At 41.8% G+C, this 27,144-nt stretch overlaps 1 protein-coding gene across 1 annotated transcript in view; it reads left to right on the plus strand.

The window, feature by feature from the left end:
* The window catches only part of LOC147379565 (uncharacterized), a 553,375-nt gene that overhangs the window by 42,300 nt on the left and 483,931 nt on the right, over positions 1-27,144 (plus strand). The window contains exons 2-3 of the transcript XR_015133776.1: positions 20,669-20,792; positions 22,127-22,578. The gene's annotated coding sequence lies outside the window, so the exon portion shown is untranslated. The remainder of the gene's footprint in view (positions 1-20,668; positions 20,793-22,126; positions 22,579-27,144) is intronic.

The raw sequence follows: 27,144 nt of genomic DNA on the forward strand, positions 1-27,144 counted from the left end.
TAAGAGATACTTTGGTTGCTCTGTGGACTTTTCTCAAGGACTTCTCAAAGATAATTTTTATTTATTCATTTTTTAAAGAAATAGATACTAATACAGTTTTTATAAAGATGCTTGTGTTGACTGGAAGAGAGTAAAGCTTCAGGTATATAATGCAACTTCCTTAAACGGAAATAGAAAAGATATAAGTTGCTACCACCGAACCGCTCTGCAGGGCGCAATCACCATCTCCCTGTGGGAGGGAAGACTTACCTGGCTGTCATCTCCCACTGGGGTGTCTTACCTGGTAGCATCATCTGTTGACAGAGAGAACACTTAAAGGTTTTTAAGGAATCTTTCTTGCCATCGCTCAGAGGTTTTTACTCCCTCTTGATCACTCTTCACTGTTATGGAGACTTTGATTATCTTTCTAACGTTCACCAGATGCAAACTAACTCGTGACCACCCTGGCACATTCCTGAGTACTGACTGTAAGAATGGATGAATCGGAGATCAATTGCCCAGGACTGTTTTTCCAGGTGTCTTACCTACTCTCCTGACAGAGCCTGGCCTCCTGAAACTATTCAACTAATGCGCACACAAGGCACCATATTATAAGTATATTAGAAAACTGCAGTGAAAATAAAACCCTCATTAATGGGACTTTTCACTATAAACAATTATTATAAAATACACATTCACTCAAGTACTTTTGTCTTATTTGTGTTTTAGGCTGGGTGGGGTTTTTGTTTGTTTGTTCTTGTTTTATTGGTTCTTATTTCCCTTCAGTTTCCCATCCACTTTGTCCCTTCCTCAAACTTCTGGTCAGGTGATGGTACATTTTTTTTTTTCAGCACAATTATCCTTTATAACTAAAAACCGGGGAAAAAAATGTAAGCTATGAAATTTGGGAGAGAAACGATAGGTGAATGTCTGCGTTCCATCTGACTTCTTTCTTTACATGTCCTCTTTGATGTTGATAAACTGGTGTCTGGACTCCTAATTATTGGCTTTCCCATAGAATTTTGGTTTGGGTTCCTCTCTTCACACCTCCATGCTTTTTTTTTTTTTTTTTTACAGTTACAGGTAGACTTCCTGCACTAGCTATCCTCTCAGACCCTAATTTTTGTCCTTGGTATTTTGTTGCTAGTTGTCACTGACCTGCCCATTTCCCGAGAGGACTGGGCAAAGCCCTCTTCCTGTGTGCATTCTCAGGGCCCTGGGGTGATGGCAGCCGCCTCTAGAGTTGACTGTGGTCTCACTCTTTTTGCTAACAGCTCCAGCTGCACAGGTCTCCTTCCTGTGCTTTGAAGTGAAATTCATGCCCAGTTTTGCTTCATAGATTTTCACATGCTTTTCTCTACCTCTAGGGCAGCCTCTTCTCCTACACTAACTCCCACACTTAGTTATCATTTTGTCAATTTCAGGTGTCCATCCAAATAACCACTTCCTCCGATAGATCTCCCCTGCATAACCCCTCTGCATAGCCCATGTCCCAGAACACTTTATGCATTTTCTGCATAGCACTCACTATGGTTTGTAACCATATATTCATTTCTATTATTGTTTGATGACTGCACTTCCTTTTTGAGACTAGTAGGCTCTTGTCCCCAATATCATGACTTTTATGGGTTTTTTTGCTCATCACTGTATTCTCAGCTACCAGCCTAGCGCCTATGTGAATTGCTGAGTGAATAAACAAAGTATAGGTATCAATAACTCTTCACTAACAACCAAGCTGTTTGAATGAAGACATTGGAATGATGAATGAGACTGATATTTGTTTATTCTTAGGTTTCTGGCATTAATAGTATTATAGTACAAACATTTATAGCATAGAACAATATGAATACAGCTATATATCTATAGCATTAGATTACCAACTTATAGAGAAATTACACGATGGTAATTTTAACATGGACACTAACTTAAAGATTTCTTAAAGTATATGTTCTGTCATAGTAATGCTGCATTTAGCAACCTTGACTTGCCTGTGTCAATGAATCACTGTTTATAAAAGAATCATGACAAGATATAGGTGGCCATTTGTATTTCTTCATATCCTTGAATTCCGCATCTGGGGATCCAACCAACTGTGGATTGAAAATATTTGGAAAAAAAATTCTGGAAATTTCCAAAAAGCAAAAGTTGAATTAGCCATGTGCTATTAACTATTTCCATAGTACTTACATTGTATTAAGTATTATAAGAAGCAATCCAGCCATGATTTAAAGTATTACTATATGGGAGGATTTGCTGTTGAGTATATGCAAACACTATGCCATTTTATATGAGGGTTGTAAGCATCTGTGGATTTGGTACTCTTGGGAGTTCCTGGAACCAGTCCCTTGCAGACACCAAGGGATGACTGTACTTTGTTTCCATTCCCTAGGCTTCATTAACTACACATAACATCAGTATAACTACATATAACATCAGTTTCCATTCCCGAGGCTTCATTAACTACATATAACATCATATAACTACATATAACATTAGGCAACAAGCATATGGCTACATTGTCAACTAGTATTGATATAATAGATTCTATGAATTTGAATTAGTCAGAATTTGCTTTATAATAGAATTGTAGAAAAGACTATTCTTCTCTGTATTATAGGCACAATATAGTACACAGGGTCTACTTAAAGTGTTGACTACTTCTATAATCCTAAAAACTTAATGGTATTTTGGCTAGGGTTCTTAGTAAAGAACAAGCAAGTCTATTGTAATTTAAGCAGCAAAATGTATTAAGCTAAATTACAGTGTTAGTGTTACTATGTGTTAGAGTTACTAACTGTTCCATTCAGTTCTAGTTTATCCTTGACATTATCAATAGCATCCCCTTCTATTCCCAAATGTGTCCTAGTTCAAATGGCAAACTGTATGATCCCCTATACAGGGCAATTGGGAGAGTTGGAGAAATGGATAAAGCTTTCAGGAACAAGACCTAGACCTCTAGGTCTAATCCACAAAACTGGATTAATGAGGGAGCTGTCATTTGTCACTACCACTGACTCTAGAACCACTCCACAGATCTGCCACTCCAAAATCATATCTCATGGATGAGAGAGGAATCCTCCATCACTCCCTGTACCTCTGGGGCTATTCACACCATCAAAATATGAACTCCTCATTCAGACCCTAGTTTCCCATAAGACAGAAATCAGAAAACTGCTTGCACCAGTTGTACAAGAGTCTGCGAAGATGTAGTTTGGGGGATTCCACCTGGGGAAAACAAGGTTGAGAAAATAGAAAACAATTAAAAACAAGAAGTGTATTTAAAATATTTTGAGCAGCTGCAAAAGACAGATGTTACCCTTTATCTGGACATACATCCATTTTCCAAACTTAAAATACTAGCAATAAAAACTGTAGTCCCACTTAATGAGGTAACAATCTCTCACACAAATAAACAAACTCATTCTTTCCCTAGATGAGGAGACTATTTAGCATAATCTTTTTAATTTAGTACAATGTTTTAATTTAATACAGTCTTTTGTAGGTCTAATATATGTAGTCATCACTACATGTTTCCTTAATCCTGTCTTGGTGTTTGTAATTTTGTTGTTGTTCAGTCGCTCAGCCCTGTCCAACTCTTTGCGACCCTGTGGACTGTAGACCTCTAGGCTCCTTTGTCCATGGTATTCTCCATGCAAGAATACTGGAGTGTGTTGCCATGCCCTCCTCCAGGAGTTCTTTCCAACTAAGGGATAGAACCCACATCTCTTATATCTCCTGCATCGGCAGGTGGGTTCTTTACCACTAGCGCTACCTGGGAAGCCTCCAATATTATAAAGTAAATGGTCTTTATTTGATGTGAATAACTTTCCTCATCAACAAATAACTAGTCCATATTACTTTTATCTTTAGGTTAGTGGTGACTCAGTTAGCTGGATTTCTTACCTATTGAGTAGACCCAAATTCCATTCATTGGGAATAGAGCCCCTGATGGCTCTTGTATGAGGTTACTCTAATTTTCCATTAATTTTTACTAGTAGACATGGAAATGTTAAGGAACATCCTATTGAAATTCTTGAGTTAAAGGAACTCTTTTGTGTTTCCATTGCATAATGGTAATTATTCCTTTCTAATCTTGCTTAACCCCACAGCCAACATGGTAATCCCCCGTGTCTGCTCTGTCAAATGACTTGAGACACTGTTGTGCCCTTGGTGGAAGTATTCCTCCCTTGAGCATCAAGAGCCTTAAACCAAAGCAGTTGAAAGTGGCAAGGATGTGAACTTAAATTCATGTTAGTGAGCCATTAAGGGAAAAGTGAGAAGTACCACTCCCATTTTGTTTCCTGCTTCCTAAGCTCATATTTCTGGCCATGGCTGAAGAAACACTATGTATTGGATGCTACTTTATGGCATATGTTGTATCCTACAAGATGTCATCCTAATTTTGTGCCATATCTTCTAATACAGGAACCAAAACTAAATCTTTAATAAGTCATTTCACTTTTGTATAAAGCCATCTGCTTATAGTTGGAAATAGTAATGTCTCCTAAATACATCAATCTGAGGTTCTAATCATTCTGCTGTAAAATAAGGTCTATGGTCAGAACCAATGTTACATAAATTATAGTGACAGAGAGTGAAGCATTTGGTCAGTTCACAGATGATATTGCTGGCAGAAACTTGGTAGACAAGATGGACAAATCCATGTCTAGAATGTATCAATTTCAGACAGCAGTGATTCCACCCTCATAATGTTGGAAGAAGCCTTATATAATTAATCTGCCATCAGGTGGCTGGTTATTCCTTTTGGGGTATGGTATCATATGGCAGGACTCATGTTTGTTCACCATTGCTTTCAAACTGGGCATTCAGCAGAAGTAATATCCAGATATCTGGGGGAAAAGAAGTCTAAGTTGTTAAGCCCATACATCAACTCTCTCTGAAACCATGACCACATTTTTTCATGAGACCGCTTAATAATTACTGGGTCACTGTGGAAAGAGGTTCACAAACCCACATGGCAGGACACCTTGTTCAGTCATCCACTGAAAGCTCCGTATAGAGTCAGTCATTTTGCATATTCACATAATGTTCTCAAACTCTAGAAGAGTTTAAAAGTCTAGATTGGTCTTTGCGGTAATCTTCCTTATCACCACCTCTCCAATCTTATTCCTCCAAGTCCTTGACTATCCAGTTGAATTATTAGGTATTGCCTATAAATTAATATAGATCTGTAGCTTATCCTGCTTTCCAGATAAATGGATCATGAGATGCCCTGTTTGAAGTTCTGCCATTGGGAATATTTACTTTTCTATATGAGCAATCAGGTCACCCCAGAGTGGGGTTGACATGATGAAGTGCTCCACTTCTATAGGTGGGGTGATTGAGCTGCATTAAAGGGGACAAATAAATACTGCTGTGTGATGTGGACAAAATGAATACTTCTACACAATAGAGGTTCCTATAGGGTGCTTTTTAGTATTTTCATTTCCAGTGGAGACAACAGTAAATTGGAATTTTTTTTTTTTTTTCTCAGTCACCTGCTTAGAGTTCTCTTAACGAGGATAGTGGTGTGGTTTGAAAGAACAAAGGCACCATGGCAGGAGTAAATGTACTCAGAAAATGAGTCATCTGCCTTTAAAACTTCTGTTTTTAGGACCTACTTGAATCAGTTCAAATAGAAATTATTTCCTGGGGATGATGGATGCTGCAAGGAATATCTGGTTTTATAGCTCAGTAGTTGAGATAAAATATAGTTCATGGTGGGTTGCTCAATTTCCATAGCCACATGTGTACTGCTCTCAAACATTTAGTCTCTACCAGGATCCAACAGCAAAGTGAGACTTACCCAGAAGGAGAATGCCATAGTTATTCACTTAAAAAGATACTGTACTTTGAAATGTGAGGGTATGCACTATAGTCTGGATCTTCCAGGGAGTCGTCTATTGCTTTGTGCCACATTGAAGGCTAGAAGACTTTCTGTGACCTGTTAATTATTTGCGGAAGCAGAGCTAAACATCATATATAATTTTTACAAAATACAAAAATTGAGCAAGCATCATTCCCCTTTCTTATGACAGTGGATGCATATTGGAATTCTTTTCTTTCCTGTTGGAGGAGACATTTTGAGACACTGATCTCCAGAAATTTCAGTCAACTGACAGGCCTCTGTATTTTTCATATCTTTTATCTTTTGATGGGGCTTGCCAGTTGGCATTAGTGGCAAAGAATCCATCTGCCAATGCAGGAGATGCAAGAGACCCAAGTTCGATTCCTGGGTTGGGAAGATCCCTGGAAAAGGAAATGGCAAGCCACTCCAGTATTCTTGCCTGGGAAATTCCATGGACAGAGGAGTCTAGTGGGCTTCAGTCTGTTGGGCTACAGAGAGCCAGACACGATTGAGCAATTAAGCACACATCTTTTGATATGTATATATTTTATGAATGTATACGGGTACGGATGTGAGAGTTGAACCATAAAGAAGGCTGAGTGTCGAAGAATTGTTGCCTTCAAATTGTGCTGGAGAAGACTCTTGAGAGTCCCTTGCACTGCAAGGAGATCAGACTAGTCAATCCTAAAGGAAATTAACTCTGAATATTCATTGGAAGGACTAATGCTGAAGCTGAAGCTCCAATGCTTTGGCCATCTGATGCAAAGAGCCAACTCATTGCAAAAGACCCTTATGCTGACAAAGATTGAAGGCAAAAGGAGAAGGGGGCAGCAGAAGATGAGATGGTTAGATAGCATCATTGACTCAATGTACATGAACCTGAGCAAACTCCAGGAGTTAGTGAAGGACAGGGAAGCCTGGCATGCTATATCCATGGGGTCACGAAGAGTCAAACACAACTTAGCAAATGAACAGCAATGGTACATACTCTTTCTGTGCACTGCATTGCATTAGCATAAAATAGTTGGTTTACAGACCACTCTGATGTTCTGTGGGCTGGATTATGGCAGTCAGCGAGTTCCTGTTGTTCTTTGGCAGTGAAGCCAGTCATGGTGTGTGTCTGTCCCTGCCAGGTGGAAACCATCTGCATCCAGTGTTCTCTGTTTACTGGGACAGAGGAAGAGACATTGGTCAGACTGAAAGGTCCGTTCTAGCTACAATGAAGGGTCTGGACTGATTTTCTCTCCTGAGTGATAGCATCCTTCAGACATGACAATCCAATTAAGTGGGAAATAACCCTTGTTGTTCTGTGAGACCTCTCTTCTGCAACGGCCAAATAGGTAAATTAGATGTGAAGTGACAGTAATCACCAGTTGTGCATCTTTTGTGTGTGTGTGTGTGTGTGCGCGTGCATCTTTTAAGTCTCCATGATTACTACAGGAATATGGTTCTGCTTTTCTTTTCTTTTTTTTGTCCACACCACATGGCATGGCCCCTTGCACTAGAAGCTCGGAATCTTAACCACTGGACCACCAGGGAAATCCCAGGACATATACAGTTCCGTCACCATAACTTTATCCAGGTTGTGGTAAACTTAAACCCTATCTGTATTAGAGTTCTCCAGAGAAACAGAGCACAATAGGATGTGTATGTGCATATTTGTGTTGTATGTATACATATAATGTGTATGTATTACATTGACCAAATGTCTGGGTATCATGGCCTAGCCTAGTGAAGTCGCTCAGTCGTGTCTGACTCTTTGCTACCCCGTGGACTGTAGCCCACCAGGCTCCTCTGTCCATGGGATTTTCCAGGCAAGAATACTGGAGTGGGTTGCCATTTCCTTCTCCTAGCTGACACATAAAATTAACCATCACGTTTTCTTTTCGTTCCCATAATACTCAGAAGCATCCTGATGGACCGTCAGTCTTCTTCCACATACCTTCCTTCTCTTCCAGAACTGCAGGGACCCTGGCAGTCCTGTGTTGTTAGGCTTCTTATTCTATAGGTTGTTGTTTAGTCTCCAAGTCGTTTCTGACTCTTTTATGATCCCATGGACTGTAGCTCACCAGGCTCCTCTGTCCATAGGACTTTCCAGGCAAGAATACTGGAGTGGGTTGCCATTTCCCTCTTCAGGGGATCTTCCCGACCCAGGGATTGAACCCGAGTCTCCTGCATTGCAGGCAGATTCTTTACCGCCGAGTTACCAGGGAAGCCCCCTTATTCTATATAACCAAGTGATAATTTAAGTAGCTGTCACCACTGCTGCCATGGGCTGGATTCTCCTTGCCTTGTAACCTAACAACATTGAATAAGCAGCTACACATTCTCATTTCCTGAAAGGTTGGTTGTCCACCATCACATCTGTCATTAATTACTCTACTGGTCAGTGTTCTTGTTTGCAAATAACAACTCACTCAAGCTAGTCTTCACTGAAATAGATTAATAAAGGATCTTAGGTAGCCTGGGGGATAACTGGGAAGGCAGAAGAAAACGTCTAAGTTTCCACAATTCAAGTCCCGAGGAACACTGAAGAACTCGTCCGATGAGGGATATGCTGTAACTGCTGCAGCTCCAGAAACAGCAGCAGCACTGGCCCGAGGAGAGTGCCCCTGGTGCCAAACCCAGTGGGTGGAGGTCTGAGAGTACAGTGCTTATGGTGTAGACACAAAAGAATGGACTAGGAACACAGCCTCCTTTCATTCTAGTTTGAAGGAACATTCATCCTAACCTGTTGAATACCTAATTTCAAAACAGTGCAGTGCTGACAATGACATTTCCAGATAATTAGGTAAGAATATAAGCATTACCATCCTCTTTAGAAGAAGGAATTCCTCAGAGTTCAAGAAAGCATTGGGTCCTCCCCAGGTGGTGCTAGTGGTAAAGAATCCACTTGCCAAATCAGGAAACACAGGAGATATGGGTTCAATCCCTGGGTTGGGAAGATCCCCTGGAGTAGGAAATGGCAACCCACTCCAGTATTTTTGCCAGGAAAATGCCATGGACAGAGAGGCCTGGCAGGCTACAGTCCATGGGGTCGCAAAGAGTCAGACACAGCTGAGCGACGAAGCACAAGTAAGCGTTATAACGACTGTAACCACACCTCTAAGCAACAACATGCTCTAGGTCATTGTGATAAAAAGGATTCTGAGATGGCCCTGAGATTCTGCCTCTGCTGTCCATACCTTCTAGAGTCCCCTCCCCTGGTGTATGGGTGGAAACAGTGAGTATGCCGGGCTATCACTCCTGTGATTACGTTACTGACCTTGAGTTAACCACAAGGGAGATTATCCTGAGTGGGCCTGACTTCCTCAAACAAGCCCCTCATAAGAAGTTAAGCATTAGTAAACTGTTTTCCTGCTGATTTGAAGACAAGCAAACTGCCAAGTTGTGAGAGATGGAGGCACATGGCTAGAACCTGGAGACCTTGGCTGACAGCCAGCAAGTCATGGGGACCTACGCTGCAGAGAGCTATATCTTTCAGACAGTCCCAGCGAGCTCAGAAGAGGGTCCCAAGCTCCAGGTGAAAACCCGGCTTGACCGACACTTTGAATTTAACCTTGTGGGAGCCTGTGCTGATAACCTAGCGTGCCTTCCTGGACTTCTGACCTACTGAACATGTGAGGGGACAATGGGTATTGTGTAAGTCACTAGCGTGTACGAACTCATTGCACAGCTATAGAAAACAAAGACAGTTGTGGTTAGGAGGAGCAACCACTGAGAGAATTTTTAATCACATAAAATGCCTCTCCAAATCTCTCCTTTGTATTTGCTTTGGGAATGGAGGCTTTCTCAGAGATACGGGGCAAGAGAAAAACAAACTTAGCAGTACATCAAGGAATCCACTGACTGCCTCTCTTCTTCAGGCATAGAATCCTTATGCTCTAATGACTTAGAGAAATAAAACCTAGATTTTGAGGTTAGTCAAAAGGCCTGCCTCCAAGTCCCAAGATCTACTACAGAACTCAGCCCATTATTGGCCCATTTAAAATAGTACCTGTACGTCAACTATACTTCAATAAAATGAAAAAAAAGATAGTAGCTATGATCACTACTGTCACATATACATACGTACAGGAAAAACTCATTATTAGTAGTACTTTTCATACTTTTTTCAGTTCTATAATTTATAGGCTCCTATTGCTTCTGCTATACATATATGTATCTTCCTGAGCACAGAAATTCTTCATGTTAAAACTCCCCAAATGTTATGTACTTCTTGTCAATTTCCAAATGAAAAAAATCATTTTGCACATCTTCTTTTTATGTCCAAATTTATTTTATTGAAATAAAATAAGACTGGATGGTAGCATAAGTATTTTTGTCTTAGTAACTGGATCTTATTTTCAATGATTGATCTGATTCACCAACAGATGACTTGATTTCAAATATTGTTTGAAAATGCCTAGTGGCTGTATAACAGAATGTTTAACCATGCTTGGTAGACCTATCCCAATTTTTCAGTTTCAAGATGTTGAAAACCTTCATATCCTCTGCTACTGTTTTCTGATCACTTAGACGTTAGAAACTGTACTTGGCTGTGAGTATTGGGAACCAGAAAAATAGAAGCTTAAATAAATGAAGGCTTTTAATCTCTTCACATTACATGAGTTGGACAGTACAGGGCTGGTATTGTCGTTTCCTGCTACCAGCATAATCTAGGTTCCTTCTGTGCTTCCACTCAGCTATGCTTAATGGATGCTTGTTATCTGATGAGCCCAAACTCACAGTGTGCCTTCGGGCATCACATCTACTCTCCGGGAAGGAAAAAGGAAAGGGCATGGAAAAATATTTTTATTTGAGTCTATACTGCTTTTAAAGAGGATTTTTAAAAGTCCCAACCAATGGCATCCACTAATATCTCATTGATCAGGACACATGGCCACTTCTATGTTTAAGAAGTTTGGTTAGTTTTGCTTTTATTGGTTAGTCACTTTGTTGTCCACCCCAAAAAAGGTGAGAATGGAGAAAATTATGAATTTTTGCCACATATAGCCTAGAGGAAAATTAGTATTATTCAAGAAGAAAAGTAATTTGAACTGTCCAACTTTGAATTGGCAAGCAACAAAACTATTTCCGCATTTGCGTGGCAGAGTTGATACTGTAAAACAATGTGATGGTACAACATGATAGTATTGTCTTGAGGCTAAAAGCTTATAAAACTCTTTAATTATTCAAAGAAAACAGCGAGTTATAAATAAATTCCACTGGAAGATCTGGCTCATAACTAAAATGGTCAAAATACAATGTACTTTGTGTGGGTTCTTTGTTAACTATTGATTCTCATTAAGTACAGATTTTTTATAGATAAGCATTTTTTTTTCTAGAGCAAGCATCAATATTAGTATTCCACTTCTTATGAACATTTATATTGCAATACACATTTACACACTGTCAAGAGATAGTACACAGATGATCAACATGATGAAAATTTTCAGTATACAGATGTGTTCCTTAAATATGAAGATACCATGTTCTTGAACTTGATTCAACTGAGAATAATCTGACTTTTAGGAACAAGCCCAGAAGAATTGGATAATTTGTTTTCCCTGCTGAGGAAGCAGGTTAGTTTCTTTGGAGTGCAATTTCAGATGGGAGGGAAATGGTGAGTGAAATGTGAGTGCTCACACTTCAGCAACAACTATCATCAGTACATCACTAGTAAAAAGATTTCTAGAAGGTAGCGTTTTTTATACCTGCTAAAGTATACTTAGTTTACTAACAAGCATGTAAAATATATTTGTGTCTTTGGTTTCCTTGCCTGTAACATGGAAAAAAACAATTGTATCTACTTCATACAATTGAAATAATTAGAAATCAACATGTAAATACATAGAATGAGATTGGAACATAATAAATGCTTAATGAGTTTGCTACTATTCGTTATTAAAGCAAATCCAAAAATAGGATTAATAACATCCGTTCTTTGTATGGAGTTAGTGTAGGTTGTCAAATGATGATTTATTCTTCCTGGTGAAGATGAGGAATGGTGAGTTAAAATTAAATTTCTGCCACCCAGCTCTTCTTGTTGTTATTGTTGGCAGTGATGAGGTCATTTCACTTTTATTCACCTGTGGGGCTTAGCAGGACTGTTGGAGAAGGACTGAGCAAGGGAGTTACAATCACTGAGTCAACAGGAATCAGCTCTCATTATCTGGACCCTCCAATTCCTCTACTTATTTGTAAAGTGTATTTTATCCTTGTTGGTTCTAAGATTTCTGCCTTTAAGTCCCAAGATTGTATATTTCCTTCTGAACCTACTACAGAGAAAGAAATCACTGCTTCCAGAAAATGTATTATGCTCTTAAGATCCCAGGCAAGGTGAAGGCTGCTGTTGTGATAGAGGTTGATGACCATTGGCAGATAGCATTATCTTAACAGAGAGATAAAATTAGTAACTACTATATTCTAAACAAGGAAACCACAGAAAGACATGCAATAAAATGTCACATTTCATTCTATGACATCTCTGTTATCAAGTGTTCAAGTTTTCATAAAGACATCTTGAAGATGGACGAGGAAAGCTGCATGATTAGAGCACGAGGCCTGAGGCTCAGCTCCACTTCTCACTGATTATGTTTCCTTCAAGAAACTTGGCATCTGTGAGGATGGCCACTGTACTCAACTAAGCAATACGGAAAATACCTTGGCTTAAAGTAGATGCTTATCTCTTTCTCTGCAGAAGCCCAGAGATAGGTAGTCCCTCTCTGGATTCAAGGTGTTACTTTGTTTCCAGCCATGTTATAGCCAGCATGAAGGAAGTAAAGGGTCAGAAGCACACACTCAATCTTTTTTAGGGCAAACTCAGGAAAATGGCACAAAGCACATCTCACATTCCATTGGCCAGAACCAGAGGTCACATGGCTGCTTCTAGCTTCAGGAGTGGCTGGGTGAGGTAGTGGTCTTTAGCTAAGTGACCATGTGTCCAGCTAAAGCTCTACTACTATGGAAGGAAAGAATGGATATTGAAAGATAACAAGCAATATGCCTTATCTGTTCCTTCCACCTCTCAGTGTTTGGGAGAGGATAAAATCATAGCCAAATAGAAAAAGCACAGGACTGGTTTTATCCCATTTTTGTGGTGTCACTGATAGGCTATGTGAATAATCCACATAGCCTGACTGTTGTGGGGAAGAAGGTGTGGACTGCAACAAGGAGGATGGGCTAAAGCGGTCTATAATTCCTGTGTATAATTGTATAAAAGGGTAATATTTTTCTCTTGGGGTTGGGAAAAATTTGCAGCTTAGGTGGGAAAGAGACTTTTCGGAAAGTGACTTTGTGTTTCTTCTTGAGAATGTGTGCATATTTTAAAAGTGACCCAGAGATTCAAAAAGTTATGAATCACTGTTATACACGTGAAACCTGTGTAATATTGCTCACCAACTATACACCTCGATAAAAATAAATAAACAAGTGACGCATATAGAAACGGAAGCAGAGATGGAGAATAAAGAGGTATAGCTTCACCTTATACTTGCAGAGTAACCCTGAAATAGACAGGATATGGAACCCTGGAACCCGTCCCAAACTGTCCTCGTGTCCCCTGCTCCCCAGTGTGGGTGATACTCTCAGAGTGCTGCTACAGCCCATCTGCCCCGTGTAGGCTGTGCATGTAGGCTGTGTGAATGTGTGTGCATGTGTGTGTTTTGGGGAATAGTGTGGGTGTGATTGGGACACATTCTAGGATAAATACAATTAATCTATGGAGTGGAGGGTCCTTATTCATATGGGGAAGGATCACGGAAGGCTCTCTCTTTGAAGACCTCAATGGACAGAAGGCAGGCTAGGGATTGGAGTTTATCCACAAGGAAACTAGTATCATGTGTTTAAAATCCGCTTTCCCTTCAGTTCTTATATTTGGCATCCAGTTGTAAATCTATTCTCTCTAATTACCCCCTGATATTCACTACAGTCTGTTCATGTAGTAGCCTATGCTAATAATAATGTAGGAAATTAAGGGATGATGAGGTGCTGAGAAGCCCGATGTTCTTGCTGACCCCATCCCTTGAGGCCAGCATCACCAATGGCAGCATTATTCCAAAGGAAAAGAGTGGTCCTCCAGTTCTAAGATCAACAGAAAAGCCATCAGAGACCAAGGCAGAGGGGTTTGGAGTCAGGTCAGTGGAGAGATAGGTGACAGCCACATGGTTTCTGGAAAGAAATGAGACAAGCCCCAGATTTTGAAGGATACACATGTAAATATTTTTTCCTGAGACAAAATGGAAGTGGGGAAAATCTCAAATATAAGTGGGGAGGATAGGGTCATAAGTAAGGGTGGTACCAACTGAGTAGAGGGCTAGGATACTTCCAGGGGGAGACACCTATGTTCCACACATGTTACACAGGACATGACAGCCAGTCTAGAGTGGATGAGTGAGGGCACTGAAGGGCCAGCAGACCCTGGAGTCCAGGCCACGCTGGGAGGAACAGCATGTTGGATAAAGCACATGCTAGGGAAGGAAACAAGGACTTGCAGGAGGCCCTGTGGGCAAAGCACGAGTCACATGGGAGTGCCTGGGCAAAAGCAGACGGTCAGGAGGCAGTGGTCAGTGGGGGAGCAGAGGTCACAACCTGAGGTCTGCCTTCCTACCCAGCCAGCAAACGTGACATTACAGTGTGATGCACCTTCAAAACCTCGAAGGCCTCAAAAGTGAATGGAAAAAAAATTTTTTTTGGTTGAAGTTTTTCTTTAATGCCAGAGAACTGACATTCCTTGATTATGATGGAAAGAGAAAACTTTTCTGACAACACTGAGACTTTCTTTGGCTTTTTATGTGATGAACGGCCCACTTAAGCTTACTCTTTATTGTCTCTATGAGAGGACATCCTTGGCCCATTCTATCCAGCAAGTATTTCCCAAACTTCCCTGACAAAGAGAATTACTTTGGTTTTACCCCAAACCAACGGAATCAGAATCGCAAAGAAGGGACTCCAAGGATCTGCATTTTTTAAAACAAGGGCTTCTGTGAATTCAGGTACACTTGGGAAATATCATGTTCTCTAAGCAGTGATTAGAATGCTATGGTGGTTCTGGAGGCAGTAAGCAGGTGTAAGTCAATGGATTTATGATGGGACACAAGAGGAGGCTGGAATTCAGGTAGAAAAGAAAGTTAAACTGAGATAAGGGACATAGACATTCTAAGAGTAGCAGAACCACAAAAACAGATTTCCAAGTTCTTTGTCTTAGTTTTGCTTTCCAGGCCTCATCTCCTCACATGCAAAATGAGAGATTACCCTACTTTCAGAGCCCTGTTGGGAAGGCCCCCTCAGGCCATTCACAATCTCCTCCTCAACCTAAGCAAACCTGCATGGATTTGCTTTGCTCATCAGGGCTTCTATATTAGTGAGTGCGTGCGTGCTCAGTTGTATCTGACTCTTTGGAACCCTATGGACTCTATCCCACCAGGCTTCTCTGTCCCATGGGATTTTCCCAACAAGAATACTGGAGTGGGTTGCCCTTTCCTTCTCTAGGAGATCTTCCTGACCCAGGGATCGAACCTGCGTCTCTTTTGTCTCCTGCATTGTCAGGTGGATTCTTTACCACTGAGCTACCTGGGAAGTCCCTTCTATATTAGGGTTTATTTGAATAAAGTGTTCACTTTTCCAAAGTTTGAAAACTGCTGCACTAAGTGATTTCTAAGGTCCTTTCAGCTCTAGGATATAAAGTGTGTCTGCCGCCACAATGCCAACAACACAGATCATTAGCACAGAAAAGAGCACCAGGGGCCTTAGGAAGCAGGTCACATTTTGAGGTCCGGATTTTTTTTTTTTTTAATATTGACTCCTGCTGTTCAAGCCTGCTGGCTTCCTTGTGTGGGCTGACATTTAACTGGAGAGGAAATAATTGTGGTATCTCCATGAATTTAGCAGCTCAACTCAAAGACAAAAATTTACCCCAGAGGTTGTTTGTCATTGTGTGGACAAAATAATAACTGGTTAGTTGTCTGAATTTTCCCTCTTTTCACTAGTTATTTTAGTATCAAGTAGCTATAATTAAACGTAAGTTCCATCGGGTGACCTGGCATAAGAACAGCTATGCATTCAGAAGCAGATGTAGCCAGCGGCAAGCCAGGTGACTGGTGGGAGAGCTTGTCAGCAGTTTAGAGATGCCACTTCCTTTATCTGGGCACTACACACCAGGACTTCTTCAGAAACAAGCATCTGTTTAAAATGCTTATAACCTTTGCTTTCCTGCTCACCCTTTAACCCAGGAAAGACTGCTAAGTGTATGTGGTGAAACTTGGGTGCAAGTCCAGCTCTATTTACTGTCTACTTCGGACAAATCACCTCTTATCTAACGTGGGGGATAATAATATCTACTCTGCAGCACTGCTGTGAGAATTAAAGAAGATAATGCATGTGAAAGCATTTTGTAAATAGCACAAAGTCTTATGAATATAAAGCAGCATTTATCATAATGAATAATGGCACCATATTCGAGCAAACAACATTAGGAAAAAAACACTATTGCATTCACAAGCTCTACAAATGCTTTTATATATAACCAGACAGTGTGCATCTATTAACACATCCATTTATTCACTCATTCACTCAGTTTCTGCCTGTATAGCACCAGTCCCTGTGGGAGACTAGAAGCAACCGAAGGGGAATAGTTAGATGAAAAATACATTTAGGGTTTGATGATTTGTTAGATGTTTGATGACAGTTCAGTGTGTGGGGGACCACTATCACATTCCAGGTACTGGGCTTCTCCCTGTGGGGATCTAAATTGTTAAGACTCTCTTTCCCCAGTGGAGAGGCTCATAGTCACAGAATGGAGACAGAGGCTCAGGCAGTCTGAAAAATCCAGTGATTATCCAGAGCTGGCCCCTAGCTTGGCAAATAAATGCTGACTGAACACAGATTTTATCTTAAGAGATTTTAATCTTAGGGTCACGTTTCAGAATGTTCATTGCTCTCCCCATTCCCCCTGTAACCACACTCAGCCATGTCTTGCCTGGATGCCCAAGAGTCCCCCAAATGCCTCGAATAAATTTCACAGTGTCTCTTCAGGGATGAGCCCAGTTTGACCTTTCAGAGTAAAATGACTAGACTCATGGACAGTGGTGTGAGGTTTTCAGAGGCTCTTTAACTGAGTGCTAAAGGGAAAATAACCTTTTTAATAAAAAATAAAAATTGGTGTGCCTCCCATTGAACATGTTCTTTTAAATTATAGTAGAAAACACTTAAGTGATTTATTACCTACACGTATTATTCTGCTGAGGAAATAAGCAAGATGAAATAGAAATAAATGGATCTAGGTGGTTTTTGGCGAGTTAACTGGGCCAGCATGTCCTTTGGTTTACCTGTATCACATTACACTAAGCTCATGTGGGCGTTAGTCACCCACATACTGATCACAGAGATCAGAGCTTTGCCTTACACACGGTCAATTCCAAACTTGCTTTACTTGCTGTTCATGAATGTAAATAAAAACAAATGTAAGCGTGACCATATAATCTCTGATAGGAAGGTTGAAACTGGATGGTAACTACTAGAGTTTTTCACTGGAGTGGAACTTTGTCCCTTGATCTATCTCACTTCTCCCAGAAAATGATGACAATGAATATGGAAGTTTTCCCCCTATGAAGTACGCCTCTCCTGCCCCATTTCTCTCTTTCTTAAGAGCTCTTAGGCCAGAGAGCATGGCATGTATTTCGCAATCCAAGGAGGTCAAACAAGGATAAAAGGCGGGGTTTCCTGCTGGGGGAGCCCTCCAAAGCCAGCAGCCTTTTCTCTGAGCCTCTGTAAGATGCTTCTCCATGTCCCCTGATGTTCTCTGTGCCCTTGACTTGAATTAGGTCTAGTGTTTCCTGCTGGGGAGCACCTGTGTGTATTTGTCCTCTTCACGTTAGAAAGACTCCACGCACTACGTGGTGTTGAAGTGGGTGCCTTCTGGTGTGTTATCAAATAATTCCTCTGAGAAAGGCCAGTTCCTCTTCCGCAGCCTCGGGGGCCGAGAGTCCTTTAGCTCTGGACACGATTTTGCTGTGCCTGCCTTAGTGCCGTGGTGCTTTGTAGTCTCCATTTGTTTATCTAACTTTTTTTTTACAGCTGTTGGATATAGACAAAATTTATACGTCCTTTCCTGCTCGTTAACACTGTACCATTAGTATAAATGGGGAAACAGTGGAAACAGTGTCAGACTTTATTTTTCTGGGCTCCAAAATCACTGCAGATGGTGACCGCAGCCATGAAATTAAAAGACGCTTACTCCTTGGAAGGAAAGTTATGACCAACCCAGATAGCACATTCAAAAGCAGAGACATTACTTTGCCAACAAAGGTCCGGCTAATCAAGGCTATGGTTTTTCCTGTGGTCATGTATGGATGTGAGAGTTGGACTATGAAGAAAGCTGAGCGCCGCAAGAATTGATGCTTTTGAACTGTGGTATTGGAGAAGACTCTTCAGAGTCCCTTGGACTGCAAGGAGATCCAACCAGTCCATTCTGAAGGAGATCAGCCCTGGGATTTCTTTGGAAGGAATGATGCTAAAGCTGAAACTCCAGTACTTTGGCCACCTCACGCGAAGAGTTGACTCATTGGAAAAGACTCTGATGCTGGGAGGGATTGAGGGCAGGAGGAGAAGGGGACAACAGAGGATGAGATGGCTGGATGGCATCACTGACTCGATGGACGTGAGTCTGAGTGAACTCCGGGAGTTGGTGATGGACAGGGAGGCCTGGTGTGCTGCGATTCATGGGGTCGCAAAGAGTCGGACACGACTGAGCAACTGATTTGATCTGATCTGATCTGTACCACTTTCTTTAAAGTATTTTTACTTCTAATAGGCTTGGTAATAGCCTTATAGCTACAAAAGGTTATGTGAAAAATATTGGAACTTGTTTAGGTCATGCATTTCTTATGATCAAATGTCATTACACGTTGTTGTTTTAGTTGCTAAGTCATGTCCGACTCTTTTGTGACCCCATGGACTGTAGCTCAACAGTCTCTTCTGTCTATGGGATTTCCTAGGCAAGAATACTGAAGTGGGTTGCCATTTCCTTCTCCAGGGAATCTTCTCCGCCCAGGGATCGAGCCCACGTCTCTGGCATCGGCAGGCAGATTCTGAGCCACCAGGGAAGCTCCCCACTACACATTAGTGATCTTATAAGAAACCTCATAATAATTCTAAGACTGAGGTTATCCTGAACACACCGTCATCACCCTTTCTTCCATATCGTTATAATAAAGGCAGTTAACATTTGCCCAAGGTATAGCAGTTCGGGGGGCTTCCTGGGTGACTCAGCGGTTAAAAGTTCGCCTGTGCTGCAGAAGATGCAGGAGATGCCACGGGTTCAAACCCTGGGTCGGGAAGATCTCCTGGAGGAGGGCATGGCAACCCATTCCAGTACTTTTGCCTAGAGAATCCCACAGACAGAGGAGGCCGGCACACCACAGTCATAGGGTCACCAGAGTTGGCCACAACTGAAGCGACTGAGCACACACGCGTAGCAGTTTGGAAAGCACTTTCCTGTTAAGCACCCATTATGTTCTTTCCACCATCATCAATGTCATTTTACAGATAGAAACGTGAGGCGTAGAGGACAAGAGATTTGCCCCGGGTTCACTCAGTGGGGTGCACAGGGAGCCAGGATTTGAGGCCAGGCTTCTGAGCATAGGGCCACAGAGGCTGCCCAACCCATGCACGTTTTCTGTTTCTCGAGATTTGGAGGTGCTGGCCAAGACCACATAATGATAAACTTATCTGAGTAGGTGGAAGGATGAAGATTTGGTTCTCATTTTTCTGCCCCTACTTGTGTGATCCTGAGCAAATCTCTTAACTCTTGAAGGCCTCAGCTTCCTTCTTTCTAATAGGAAGGGTGGAAACAGCCCAGTGTTTGTCAGTGGGGATGGCTTCATGCATGCGTTTCTAAGGTTCTGCAAATGCCTATGTGGCTTCATGGAGGTGGAGGCTGAACTCAGACCATTCTTAACTCTTGTTTTCAAATTTTGGAATTCTTTTTTTTTGGTTGCACTGGGTCTTTGCTGCTATACACAGGCTTTCTCCAGTTGCAGCGAACAGGGACTTCTCTCTTGTGGTGGTGCAGGGGCTTCTCTTGCTGCAGAGCACAGGTTCTCAGTAGTTGCATGGGTTCAGGAGATGTGGTGCATAGGCTTAGCTGCTTACGGCATGTGGAATCTTCCTGGATCAGAAATTGAACTCGTGTTCCCAGCATTGGCAGGAGGATTCCTACCCACTGTACCACCAGGAAAGTCCTATTTAAATACTATCTTAGTTCAAATGTTATCAATGTGAACTTTAATTGTATTGTAGGAGAAATCAGTCACCATGCATGAAACCAACAGAGATGTTCAAACTTGTTTTGCAAACTTAACCCCTCCCCCAACCCACTTTGGAATACCAAAGGATTAAATGTGAAGAGATCAGGAATGAATGGAAATTGGAAAGTTTCTTTAGAGAGAGTGTCAGTATGCTGCTAATACCCTCAGCCCACGGAGACGGGGAAGGAGGTGCTTTTCCCTCACTCCATGATCCATGACCAGGGCTTCTGGGAGACTGCCTGATTTGTGCTCCTGCAGTCTGAAGTGACCCTGTGGACCTGGATCTGACTCCACCTTGAGAAATCTAGATCCAGTAGCTGGCTTCCACATTGAGTGGAAGACTGTGGCTTAGGAAGTAACTGCACTCCCTTTGAAGTGTGTGCTTTTTGTGAACTACATGCAAGAAACAGATAGAGCTAGCTTGGGGCTGCCTTAGATTCTACCTAAGAGAGCTCCCTGGGGTAGCAAGGAGACCTCAGTAGAAAAGGCAGGAGGTAGGGACTGATGACAGATGTATTAGAAACCAATTCTAAAGACATTCATACCTTTATCACAGGAACAGCAAGTATAAGTCCACAGAAGAGAGAGAATCTTCCAAGGACCTAAAATATCACCCTATGAGAGAGTCAACTTGAAACACTTACTAGGCCCAGGGAGCAGCTGTATCACCCATGACACGAGTAAGATATTTTCTGCTTCTTTGTCCTTCCTTTTTCTCCTCTGACCCTTTAATTCTGGAGGTGTCACAAACTCTATCAATTAGTTGGGGCAAAGCAGGTGGAAGAAGGAGGTGGGAAGTTAAAGAAATAGCCAGCCCAAAGCCCTTCCCCACTGCCAGGCCCAGCCTAAAGCTGTCTTCACTGGGGAGTAGAGAAGCATAAACTTTGAAAGGAGCTCAGAGTTTTGGTTAAACTGGACTCATCAGATTAATAACTGAAGCGAACTTGTTTGGAGGAGTACAGTGAGCAAAGGACTTTCTCATTTTTCTGGCTAAGTCTGAGAATGACCAGCAAAGTCTGGCACTGAATACCATCCAAAGGACAAGGAGCACCAGTATGAAAGAACGAGCTTGCAGAGGTAGTGAGGAGAAAGGCATAAGGTTATTTTCTGTTACCCTTCATGGATTCTGAACACTGGTAACAATGGCAAATACACTAAAAATAACACCATTTTTCTTTGTTCCTGATAAATTGATTTGAAAAAGAGTTCTCAATTTAAAAAGCTGGAAAGTGGCAAAAACTCAATGATAGAGAAAGACACTTCCAACACGGGCATCGATGTCAGTTGGCACAGAGTGGGAAAACACTGTGGACTGTTATTTTCCCTTCCTCATTGTGTTCACATCCATTTAGATCTTATGGATGAGATTAAAGGAACTGAAATTGTTCCCTTCTCTACAAGAGGAGACGACACAACTTTGATCCTGGTCCCTCCCAGCTCCCCCCACCCCCAAACACAGAGACATTAATAAACCTTACATCTAAATTAGGGGGAGAGTGGAAGAGGAAATCAAGAAGGGGCAACAAAACTGAGGTTAAGGAACAGAAAGAGAAAGAGGAAGTTGAGGGAAAGGTTACTGTGGGCAAAGAGTTGCCTTCCAGATCAGAAAGGAGAGTTAGAGCCTCTGGAGCAAGAACAGGGGCCGCCTCTCCACTGACCAGCTCCCCCAGCACTGCTTTCCCCCTCTGCCCTTTGCTCCCACTCTCTGGGGGATGGTGGGAACACCCCACTTGAACGATCCTGCCCACAATTCCAAACACATCCTTGGCCTCTGTACAACTGCTTAGGTTCTCACCTACCTCCCCTTCCAGTGTCTCTCCTCTCTTATTTACTCCCTGAGGGTCTTACCAAAGTCCCGCCCCCAAGGCTTGTTTCTCATCTAGACGGACAATGACACAGGGTCCCCAATAGCTGCTATAACACAGTGCATCTTATAATACCAATTATATTTGCTGCCAAGCAATAAACATTTCCTTTGCTTTTCCACACAAAACGCTTTATTGTCTCCATGTAGTCCACAGCTTGGAAGAGAGCTCAAGAGCGGTTAAAACGCTGCCCACGGGCTGCAAGGAGAGGCTCAGGCCGAAGCCCTGACTCCGGATGGGTACAGAGGGCCCCCTCAGGGGCCTCTGGGCTGCCAAGGATCTAGTCCTCATCTTCTTGATGAGTTTCACGTGCTCGCGGGCGCGCGTGGAGAGCTCCAGGAAGAAGGAGCGGGCGGTCTGCACGGCAGGACGGAGGGCATGCAGGTCCAAAAGCACTCGGCTTGGTTCTTCTCCCGGGCCACGGAGGTTTCCACAGCACCCAGGGTCTTGCCTCACTCATCATGGGACAGCAGGTGCGCCACACTGGTTTGGCATCTTCCGGAAATGCCGGGCGCCCTGGCACTTGTCCTCGGCCGGTTGGTGGACATCCCCACTCCTTCCAAGGCACCGAGTCACGGTGGAAATAGAGGCACTGGGAAAGGTAAGTGTAGCAGCCCCCTTAGATGCGGGCCGACCTGGGGGTTACCGTGGCCTTGCGCTTGGTGGAATAACTCTGACGAACCTGGGAGTTCCTGGTTGATGTAAGGAGCTCAGCTCAAACAGACTAACAAACAAAACAAAAAGCCAGTGTTGGCTGGTCCTGGAGGCCGAGGATGACTAAGTGCTTTGTTCCAAAGGTTGAGGCTGGAAAGTAGGCTGGAAGTTGGAGGGTGCCGGGAGGCTGGAGCAAGGGGCGGCCTTGGGCCTGTGGGATCCAAACACTGTTGAAGCAAGAGACAGATTAGCGGGCGCAGGGCGCTCTGCCGAAAGCAGTTTTATATTAAAGCAAACTTGGGTGTATTATGGTGTAGAATATAAAATGAGCATGAATGTCGAATCCAACAGGAGACTTGATTGATCAGTGTCGAGCCTTTAGCTGTTTCGAGGTCCATTCACTCAGATCCTCAGGGCTCTCTGTTCACCCTGCTCTGCTGCTGGAGGTGTTTTCCTGGAAGTTCTTCAGGAAATCTGGCCTCCTTTGTTTCCCTTCTTAGGAGCATCTGAATTGGGAACAACAAAGAGTATTCAAGAACCAAAGAAATGGAGCTTTACAGATAAAAATTAAGGTAGTTTGATGGGAGGTGGAAGAGATCTATTGGTGGTTGTGTGAAGCAACTCTCATTTCATATATTCTGCCAACTGATGGGGCCAGCTCTGTTTAGAAATCTCTGTGTGGGCCAGGTAATACAAATAGGAAAGATTTTATGAGAGTTTATTAGATCGGCTTTCTCCAAGATACGTTTCATGAGATTCTAGTCTGGTAAAATGTCTCAAAAGGGAGATGCCATCTTGGAAATGCAACAAGTATAAAGATGTTAATGGTTACTAGAAAGCAGGCAGCAAAACAGACAAGTTTGTTTGACCCAGCATTGCCCAAATATAGTGTATATATATATATATATATATATATATATACACACACACACACACACATATATATATGTAACTTTTTTATAACTCCGTTGTAATACTTTAGAATTATACTGGGGGAAACATGCTTAGGGAAACACCATGCAGTCTAGAAGTTACCAATCTTTTCCTCACCCAGGACCCCTTTTTTAGTTTTCCCTATTTATTTCGTGTTTTAAACATTTTTCCTAGTAAATAAACCCATACTTATCTCCTTCAAATGACGTTTGTGTAAGCAGAGGAATGTGTAAGCAATGTTCCCTGCTGCAGATTCCTTCGTTTTGGCTCTCAACCTGTCTCTGTCCCTAGGTCCACTCTGCTGTGGGTACTCAGTTTGCATATTATAACCTGGTAACAGTCTGAGCCCTCGGTTTCATCAGAGAAATGCATATGATATCATCAACAGCCAATCAGAACTTTTGAGCAACGTGATGTAGACAGTTGTCAGACTGAAATGATATAATTCTAGCCCCAAAGAAAAAAGATGTTATAGTTAACTTGTGTAAATAAATGTGCAGTGCTTATATAGTTGTCTTTAGAAGTTTAAAAATATTTAAAATAGCTCCAGGATGTCTTGCTAACTTCACAGATCCCTCATCATCCAGGTATTACATGTTTAGATGTACAATGGGCCATTTTACAGATGTTATTATTGCACTTCTATGATGTGTTACATTTGTATTCAGAGTTCTATTGCTGTAAAGATAACTTCTTATTAGATAAATCTCAAATCATAAAAAGTGATAATGTATTACAAAAAGTATGAGAAAGTAAGGAAATTGTGGAGCATGACAAACCCTGTGGTCTTAAAGCAGAAATTTTTATTCCCAGTTAGTTGAATATGAAGACTTTAGAAGAATCATATCTTTGTATTGTATATTACATGTGACAAAGTGCTTCTCCCATCAATCATCTCAATTCTCCCAGCAGTCAGGTGATGTTATCAGTAGACAATGTGGCGTTGGCCACATTATATGATTTTTAGAAGTTTTTGGTTACAGATGTTAGAAACATGAATTACCTTCTGCAAGAAAGAAAGGTTACTGGTGGGGTTTTTTTTTTTTTAATATAGACTTCTAGGAAGCATTGAATAATCAAAACACAGGACGAACAGAGGTGCGACTGAGTTATAAATACTTCGAGCCAGGGACTAGAAAGTTGTCAAGATTTTTCTCAATCTCACATGCCTCTCTGGGCATTTACTCTCTGGGCTTTACTCTCTCTCATTTTAGACTGCCTTTCTCTACTTGGTGGAAGACTTGTTTACCAGAAGTACCTGAGTTTTATATCTTAAGTATAGAGCCACTGGAGAGAGATTAGTTCAACTCATAGCTCATTCCAAGGCTACAAGCCACAAAAAGGACTGTGGATCAGCTTAAGTCCAGTGCTTAGCTGAAAAGGAATGAACAGTAACCAAGGAGCTGGGGCCTGATGTACCCTTACAGTGGCTCCTGTGGTAAAAAAATGTAGATGGGGAGGAGTTGTGAGAGTGGAGGTGGAGAGGGAATTGATTCTTAGACAAGATGTGCTAGGCAAATAATTCTGTAGGTGTGTATTCCGTATCATGCACTAGAGGCCTGTCAGCAAAACCCCTAAGCCCACATTAACTGAATTTATGCTCAACTACATCAGGGGAAAGATCAGATAATAATAGAAATTGCACGGGTTGTTACCCTCAAGGAGGCCAAATCTTCCCCATCTCATACCAAAAGAAATTAAGCCATGTTCTGTTCGGGCCTGGGGTAAACATGGCAGAGGTTTGTTCTTGAGCTCCCATTTTAAGGGAAGGCTAGTTAGGAAAACTATGAGAAAATAACTCATGACCCAAGGAAGGGAGGACATCTCTGTGCCTGAACTATTTCCTTATATGACAACTGACAGTGAGATAAGGATGAAGGTTTTGGCTGGACTTTGAACTGTAGTTACCTAACCCATTACCTTCTCAGGAAGGTCTGTCTGTCCCCAGATAGCTCAACCTCTTTTCCAGGAGGGAGGAGGAGCAGAAAAAGATATAGGAAGAAGAGCAACCATTCTAGGAATTAAAAAGAGGAATTGTTTGGGTAGGAATTGGTTCTCAGGCAGGTGTCGGATGTATACAACTTTAACGCTGTATGTAGTTGTAGAACCAGAAATCTATTCTTTAGGAACTTGCAACTTATTTGAATTATCTATAATCATTTCCTTTTATTTACCTTGAAAGTGACTGCAAATTTCAGCTGTGCTAAGGGGAACTTACCGCCTCCCCACTCCTCCCCCTAAACTCTCTGCCTTTCTGTGCCCATATTCTGAGTAGAGTGCAATATCCTTGGAGCTGGTTTTTGTGATGACATAAAGAGGCCAAGGGCCAAGAGAAACTCCCCCTTTTGTGATTGGAAGTGGTGGTATGAAGAGGAGGCTGTGTAGAAAGGTGTGATAGTTAATTCTGTGTGACAACTTGGCTAGGCTGTGGTGCTCAGATAGTTGGTCAAACATTATTCTGGATGTTTTTGTGAAGGTTTTTTTTTTTCTTTTGAGGAGATGAATATTTAAATTGGTGGACTTTGAGGAAAGCAGATTGGCCTCCCTGATGTGTGTAGACCTCATCCAAATAGTTGAAGGCTTGAGTATAATAAAGGCTGACCTCCCTGAGCAGGAAGGAATTCTACCAGCTTACTGTCTTGTATTCTTTCCTGGGTCTTTGGCCTGCCCTGTAGATTTTGGACTTACCAGTCCTCTGCAGTCGCATAAACACACACACACACACACACACACATACACCCTGTTGGATCTGTTTCTGTGGATAACTCTGACTAATACAAAAGTTTTTCTTACAACTAAACTTTACACAGAGATTGCCCAGTCAGAGCTCTTAAATCACAGAGGCTAATTTTGAACAATGTGGGTGGACCTGGAGAGTATTATGCTTAGTGAAATAAATCAGAGAAAGACAAATATTCTGTTATCATTTACAGGTGGACTCTAAAAAATAAAACAAATGTATGTACATAACAAAGCAGACTCGCAGATTAGATAACAAACTAGTGGTTACCAGTGGGGAGAAGGAAGGGGAGAGGGGGCAAGATAGGGGTAGAGGATGAAGAGACACAAACTACAATGTATAAAATAAGCAACAAGGATATATTATACAGCACAGGGAAATATAGCCATTATTTTGTAATAACTTTAAATGGATTGTAATCTATAAACATTGAATCATTGTGTCATATACCTGAAAACAATATAATATTGTAAACCAACTTCAATAAAAAAAAAATTGCGGAGGCTGTACTTAGCCCTGTTCTTAAAAAATGTAATGAGAGAGAAGAAATTAATTACCAAAGTATCAGTGACTATTTATCATTTATTGAGGGCGTCTTTCTACTAGATCTTAAAGTCCAGCAAGGTGGAATTTAGCTGTGTAGGGAAAGGGGGTTCCAGATTAATAGAAAAACTTGTATGCGAGCATGTAGGTATGTGAGGAGGGAGTGGGCAAGTTTGGTAGGTACCCAGGAAATATGAAAAGATTTTAGAAATATTATACTGGAAAACATTTGTATGGCCTTAATGGCCAGGCTAAAGAAGCCTTTTCTGTATAGGCAAATAGAAGTCAATGAGGCTT

Source organism: Bos grunniens, chromosome 1 (assembly GCF_055505025.1).
Source record: "Bos grunniens cultivar Pamir isolate PY7600 chromosome 1, Bosgru_T2T1.0, whole genome shotgun sequence".
NCBI lineage: Eukaryota > Metazoa > Chordata > Mammalia > Artiodactyla > Bovidae > Bos > Bos grunniens.